We start from the raw sequence: 8,461 nt of genomic DNA, 5'->3' as shown, positions 1-8,461 counted from the left end.
ATTAGTACAAATCTCAAGTGATTAACATGCTCATCCAAGTTCTTGCTATACACTAGAATATCACCAAAGTAAACAACAACAAACTTCCCTATGTATACACGCAAGACATGGTTCATCAACCTCATAAAGGTGCTAGGAGCGTTAGTTAAGCCAAAAGGCATGACCATCCACTCATATAACCCGTATTTGGTTTTAAAAGCAGTGTTCCACTCATCACCTTCTCTCATCCTAATTTGGTGATAACCACTCTTCAAATCAATTTTGCTAAAGATACAAGCACCATGCAACTCATCTAACATATCATCTAGTCTAGGTATGGGGTGCCTATACTTAATGGTTATGTTATTGATTGCCCTACAATCTACACACATACGCCATGAGCCATCTTTCTTAGGAACTAATAAAAAAGGTACCGCACTAGGTGACATGGACTCACGCAAAAAAACCCCTATCTAACAACTCACTTACCTGCCGTTGAAGCTCCTTGGTCTCCTCCGGATTGCTCCTATAAGCTGGACGATTTGGCAATGCACTTCCGAGTACCAAATCAATTTGGTGCTCAATCCCCCTCAATGGTGGTAGTCCTTGAGGTAGTTCCTCCGGGAATACATCTTCAAATTCCTGCAAGAGTGAAACAACAATGCTCGGAAGGGCCCCGGCTATATCACTTGTGTTAAGGAGGATCTCCTTGTAAAGAATCAACACAAGTGGTTCATGTGTGTGCATCAATTGCTTCAACTCACATTTTTGGGCCATATAGGATTTCTTTTTGGCCTTTTTCCTCTCATTTTCTTTTCTCTCAATTTCTTTCCTCTCATTTTTCTTTTGTAGGGCTATCTCACTCTTTTGATCACTCTTTTTTTCAGCCATTTCATTTTTATTTTCCAAGGCCGTCTCACTTTTTAATTCACTCTTTTTTTCGGCCTCATCTCTCTTCTTTTTTTTCAATTAGTCCTGCAACACTTGCTTTGGGGACAAAGGAAGTAATACAATGGTTTCTTTCTTCAATACAAAAGAGTACTTATTCTTGTATCCATCATGTGCCACCCTCCTATCATATTGCCAAGGCCTACCCAACAAGATATGACATGCATGCATGGGTACCACATCACACAAAACCTCATCCACATACTTCCCAATAGAAAAAGGCAATAGCACTTGTTTTGTTACCTTCACTTCCGCACAATCATTCAACCATTGAAGCCTATATGCTCGAGGGTGTTTTAGTGTAGGTAAACTCAATTTCTCTACCATTTCAACACTAGCCACATTAGTACAACTCCACCCATCTATGATTAAGTTGCAAACCCTTTGATTCACAAAACACCTAGTACGGTTGGTTAGTCTCCTCCTCCTTGACTTGGGCACTCATGATACGCCTAGTCACTAGTGCTTCACCTACAACCGCCTCATACCCCTCATCAGGATCCTCTAACGCAGGCATCTCATCATCGTCACTCTCACTTTGGGACTCATATTCACCATTGTCATTTAAAATCATCACCCTTTTATTAGGACATTCACTAGAAATATGCCCTAACCCTTGACACCTAAAACATTTAACATCTCTAGATCGATTAGAAGTAGTTTCAGATTTATCTTGTACTCATTGCTTAGGCGCCTCTGGTTTGGTCTCAAATTTGGGCTTGGTCCCCACCTTATTCTCCTCACGCTTCACCGTATTTGATCTCCAAGAAGATGATGAACCCCCATTTTGATTGGTGCGGCCAACTCCACGTCTTTTGAGTTGTTGTTCCACTTTTATGGCCATTTGCACCATCTCGTCTAGATCCAAGTAGTGCCTAAGCTCCACTTGATCTTGAATTTCTCTGTTCAAACCACAAAGAAAACGTGCCATGGTCGCCTCGCTATCCTCCTCAATGTTGACCCTAATCATGACTACTTCCATCTCCTTATAGTAGTCCTCAACACTCTTCACCCCTTGCCTTAAAGTTTGTAACCTCTTAAACATCTCCCTATAATAGTGATTGTGCACAAACCTTTTCTCATCCCAAGACTCAATAGGTCTCTCATTATACCTCCTTCTAGTGGTCACTAATTGATCCCACCAAATAACAGCATAGTCTAAAAATTCCACCACCGCCAACCTCACCTTCTTTTGTTCGGAGTAGTGGTGACATTCAACCACAAACTCTACCCTCTTTTCCCACTCTAAATACGCCTCCAGGTCTGATTTCCCATGGAATGATGGAATTTTCATCTTAATGCTACCCATGTTACCATCTTCCCTATCCCCATCATATCTACCCCGTACGGCTTCTCTTTTTCCCCTACCGTATCCTCTACCTCTTCCATTCCTACCCCAATTTTCATTTTGACTCTCCTCATCTCCTCCTAAATCATACTCCTCATCCTCTCTACTCAAATCCTTAGGTTTAGACTTACTCCCACTAACACCAACCTCAAGTTTATCCAACCTTTCATGTAACGACTCCATTTGAACCTTAGACAACCCCGGGTTCGAACTATCTCCTACCTCCCTCTCCATCTAATTTCAAACTTGTACCTGCAAGAAAACGTTAGTAGAAACAAAATAATCCTCACCCAAATGCTCACGGTCACTCCAAAGAAATTCACTCGTCTTTTCTCACAATTTTATTTATTTTTTTGCTCACAACAAATACTCACTAGTCACTCCAAAGAAAATTCACTCACACTCAAGTAATGTCACTCAAGTTCGAGATTCCTCTCAAGGTGTGGGGACCCGGACGCTAATCATAATCATAATCGTCATTGGGACTAATTAATCAATTATAAAGCAGGGTCAAAATTTTTTTTTTTAAAATGCGGAACGTAGTGACAACAATCTAATATACAACTCAGTATATAATAAAGTACAAGTCCTGTACCGTCTATAAATCAATACAAACTAAGGTTCCACAACTACTATCAAGTGTTCAAACCCTATATACAATCTAAGTCCGTAGTCTCCACTCTGTCACGATCTCTCCTTATCTCCTGGACCCTGAACCTGTCCCACCTGTTGTCAAGTACACATACAAACAAGACAACAGCCGGATAACTCCGGTGAGAATAAATCCCAGTATAAATCAACGAACATGCAGTCATATAATCAATATAAAGCATGAAACATGTGACAGTAATACAAATCAAAATCAGAAATGTAAACAATATCAATCTGTCGACAATACTCGTGACTCCACGATTCAGACTAGACTCAATCCTAGCCTAGGGATCCCGGTGTCCAGATGTGGCATTCCTATATCGACAAACAGTAATAGAAAAGACTCCAGTTCTATCCAAGTCGATATAACCAAACATCCAGTGTCCAGACGCATCCGTCATAGACTATGGTCTATCGCCATATCTTGTGACATCGTGCAATGTACCCGTGGTTACCTGCCACTATCAGGTACTTCTGTCACAAGATTACTCGTCTAATGCATGCTCCTATAATTCCATAGAACAAGCATTTAAATCAAATCATTAAACACAATGATAAACAAATAATAAGTAAGTGATTTAGGGAAACTCAAGTACATCCTACTTGAGTCGATGTCCCAATACACATTGACTTATACCTTTCGTTGCAGTTTCGGTCTGGAATCCAAACTCTATCAATCACTCAATCTGACAATGGTAATACCAATAATCTCATATCAATATACCTTTCAAATCAATAACAATCTGATCAATCTGGATTTAATTCAAAATCAACCGGCATAACGGTACAATCTCAGTATCCCCGTCAATACCAAATCAACAGACATCAATCACAAATCATAACTCATATCCATTACAATATGTAATTCAATCACAATTTAAATATGTCTGGTATAAATCAATATACCTAAAAATTCATAACAATTCCAAAATCAATCTTTTTCTTAATCTGACTTCGATTCTATGATGTCTAACATATCAAGAACATCATATATGAATTCCATTCAATTCTGACAATATCATAATTTCAAGACATGTCAAAACGTAGCAAAACTTACGTCAAATTGTAGCCTACGTCGATAGGATTACAGTACCGAAGTCAGATTACAATTTGGACGGACGGATTTCTCAGAAAAGGCGTAAGGATTTTCGGTGAACTTTCTCGAGCTTCTTTCTCGATTTCTTCTGAAGGAAATAAATGTATATTGCATATATATATCAAGTTGGCCGGTTAAAGAAACGTGGCTTGTTTTCTTGAATTTTGGTCGGCGCTCGGGCGGTAATAAACTACCGCTCGAGCGCGGCATCTTCTGTCCGACTCCTTTCCGGATTTGCACATTGGCGCTCGAGCGGTCACAAACTACCGCTCGGGCGCCACATCTTCTGTCCAATACATGTTTTTATGGAACTTTGGCGCTCGGGCGGTCATTTCTTACTGCTCGGGCGCCACTAGTTCTGTCCAACACTTGCACCCTTTATATGTAATCTTATTCCGTGTCCCGTTTAATCCTTTCATAATCATATCAAATTATAATTTAATAATTACAGATTACTAGGATTAAATTTCCGGGCATTACATTTCTCCCCCCCTAAGATATGATTTCGTCCTCGAAATCACAGGCATTTTATTCGTATCAATAAGGAGTATATATACAAAACTGTATAAGAAAATTTACATCAGTGGAATAATGCTGGGAATTCTTGTCTCATATCAGACTCACTCTCCCAAGTAGCTTTTTCGATACCATGACGAGTCCATTGAACTTTCACAAGAGGAATCATCTTTGTTCTGAGCTGATTTTCTTTACGATCGATAATCCGAATCCGTTTCTCGACATAACTCAATGTCTCATCCAGCTCAGTCTCGTCTGGTTGAATAACATGTGAATCATCAGGGAGATATTTCCGCAGCATCGATACCTGAAAAACATCATGTATTCCAGATAAAGAAGGCGGCAATACTAGTCGATAGGCACGATCTCCTATCTTCTTGAGAATCTCATAAGGACCCACATATCTTGGAGACAATTTCCCTTTCTTGCCAAATCTAACAACACCTCTGAAAGGAGAAATCTTCAAAAATACTCTGTCTCCTGCCTCAAATACCAACGGTCTACGTCGAAGGTTGGCATATTTGGCTTGTCTGTCCTGGGCTGCCTTCATTTTCTTCTGAATCAATTTCAATTTTTCAGTCATATCAGGTCCAGTCTCAGGAACTTCGGAGATATCATCCCAGTAAAGAGGGGATCTGCATTTCTTTCCGTACAACGCCTCAAATGGGGCCATCTCAATACTCGTCTGATAGCTGTTGTTGTACGAAAACTCGCAAAGTGGCAATGCATCTTGCCAATTAGTGCTAAAATCAAGCACTACAGCTCTCAGCATATCTTCCAACATCTGAATCGTCCGCTCCGACTGTCCGTCAGTCTGTGGATGATATGCGGTACTCAGATGTAACTTCGTACCGAGAGCTTGTTGTAGACTCTGCCAGAAGTGCGAAGTAAACCGAGGATCACGGTCTGAAACAATTGACTTCGGCACTCCGTGCAGTCTCACCACTTCCCGGACATAGATATCTTCCATCTGATCATATCGGTAGGTCATTTTGTATGGAATAAAACATGCGGATTTGGTCAATCGATCAATCACGACCCAAATCGCATCATAACCTCGGGAGGTTCTCGGTAGTTGTGTCACAAAATCTATGGAAACGTGATCCCATTTCCATTCGGGAATAGACAAACTCTGTAACAATCCTCCTGGTTTCTTCCTCTCAGCTTTCACCTGTTGGCAATTGAGACACTTTGATACAAATGTAGCAATGTCCGCTTTCATTTGTTTCCACCAATACTGTGTCTTTAAATCATTATACATTTTCCTGCCACCAGGATGAATGTTAAATCGACTGTTGTGCGCTTCTGTCAGTATCTGCTGTCTCAAATTCGAAACATTCGGCACCACAAGACGATTATTCACATACAAAATACCATTTTGAACCTGATATTCCGATCGATGTCCAGCTCTGACCATAGCAATTGAATTTTGTACGTTCTGATCACTTTTCTGTGCCTCTTTGATTCTCACTATCAATGCCGGTTCAGCTCGAATCGCACATAATCTCAGAGGCTGACGATCTGTTTCAAAAGCTAATCCAGACAAACAACAGACTTCTATCAAATTCGAAGCACCCATAGTCGATAAGGATAAAGAACATACCTTTCGACTTAGTGCATCAGCTGCTGCATTGGATTTCCCTGGATAATATTTAATCTCACAATCAAAGTCCTTCAATAAATCCAGCCATCTTCGCTGTCTCATATTCAACTCTGATTGCGAAAACAGATATTTCAAGCTTTTATGATCAGAATAGATTTCGAATTTTTCACCGTAGAGTTAATGTCGCCATATCTTTAACGCAAAGACTATGACTGCCAATTCAAGATCATGAATTGGATATCGAGATTCATGGGGTTTCAGTTGTCTTGAGGCATAAGCGATCACATGCCCTCGCTGCATCAAAACACAACCCAATCCTCGGTGAGATGCATCACAATAAACCACAAAATCACCAGTACCTGAAGGAATCGTTAACACAGGCGCACTGGTCAATCTCTTTTTCAATTCCGGAAAACTGGTCTCACATTCCTCAGACCAAACAAATGGAGCATTTTTCTGAATCAACTGCGTAATCGGTTTGGCAATGCTCGAGAAATCTTTAATAAATCGGCGATAATATCCTGCCAAACCCATAAAGCTGCGAATCTCTGGTACAGATGTCGGTCTTGGCCAAGAGATCACTGCCTCAACCTTGCTGGGATCAACAGATATCCCGTCTCCTGATATAATATGTCCCAGAAATATCACCTGTTTCAACCAAAACTCACATTTCGACAGTTTAGCATACAGTTTCTCCGTCCTCAAAGTTCGCAACACAATCCTCAGATGATTAGCATGTTCAATCATACGCTTTGAATAAATCAATATATCATCAATGAATATGATAACGAAATCATCCAAATATTTCTGAAAGACGCGGTTCATCAATCCCATAAATACCGCTGGTGCATTCGTTAACCCAAATGGCATGACAATAAATTCATAGTGTCCATACCTAGTTCTGAATGCAGTCTTAGAGATATCAGAGTCCCTGACTCTCAATTGATGGTATCCAGATCTCAAGTCGATCTTGGAATACACCGAAGAACCCTGCAACTGATCAAATAAATCATCAATACGAGGCAATGGATATTTATTCTTTACCGTTGCCTTGTTCAGTTGCCGATAATCTATACAAAGTCTCATCGACCCATCCTTCTTTCTCACGAACAGTACTGGAGCACCCCAAGGAGAAACACTCGGTCTGATATACCCCTTGGCCAGTAAATCCTCCAACTGTTCTTTCAATTCTTTTAATTCGATCGGTGCCATCCGGTATGGAGCTCTCGAAATCGGAACTGTTCCTGGCATCAACTCAATGCTGAAGTCTATTTCTCGAATCGGAGGCAATCCAGGTATCTCATCTGGAAAGACATCAGCAAATTCACACACCACTGGCAAATCCGCCAATGATGGGCTTGATTTCAGTAATTCAACTGAATATACCAGGAATCCATCCGCTTCTTTCTGCAATAATCGTGTCATATTCATTGCAGATATCAAAGGAATTCTGGCTCGAGAACCCTTACCGTAAAATTTCCACTCCTCAGCCATCTCAGGTCTGAATCTCACTATCTTGTGGAAACAATCGACTGTAGCCCTGTACTTGGTCAATGTATCGATACCGATAATACAATCAAAGTCAGATATCCCAAGCACAATACAGTCCAACTCAATCTTATGCCCATCATACTGCAGTATACAAGATTTCACAGACTTTACTGATATCAAACATGTCCCTAACGGGGAAGAGACAGACACTACCGCAGATAATGACTCAGTGCAAACCTCTCAGAAATAAAGGTATGCGATGCACCAGTATCAATCAATACGTACGCAGGATAACCTGAAATAAAACAGTTACCTGCCACAACATCATCAGGTGCATCCTGTGCCTGCTCCTCTGTCAGAGCAAACACTCGGACCTGCTGTCTCGGAGGCTGGCTCACTGTCTGGCTTCCTCCCGGCCTCTGCTGTGACTGGGTAGACGGTGCTGGCTGAAAAGAATGAACAGCAGATGGTCATCTACCTGCCTGAGCCGCTGATCCAGATGACTCAGCTGCCTGGAATCCCTGGGCACCTCTCTGGGGACACACTCGAGCAAAGTGTCCCTGTTGCTTGCAAATACGGCGGCTGCCAAACACTCCTCGGCACTGCTCAGTGGGATGCTTCCCTCCACAAGTATTGCAAATAGGTCCAGTATAGCTCTGGCTCTGTCGAGGACTCCCAAAACTAGAAGAACTGCTCCCTGACTTCTTGAACTGCTTTTCTCTCGTCTTCAAGAAGTCCCTCTTTCCACCACTACTGCTGCCACCTTCAAATCGAGGAGGTGGTTGCTGTGATCCCGGTGCTGGAAGCATAAACGAAGCTCCTCTATGTC

This window comes from Primulina eburnea, chromosome 10 (assembly GCF_022965805.1).
Source record: "Primulina eburnea isolate SZY01 chromosome 10, ASM2296580v1, whole genome shotgun sequence".
In the NCBI taxonomy this organism is placed as follows: Eukaryota; Viridiplantae; Streptophyta; class Magnoliopsida; order Lamiales; family Gesneriaceae; genus Primulina; species Primulina eburnea.
This window is presented reverse-complemented; position numbering follows the sequence as displayed.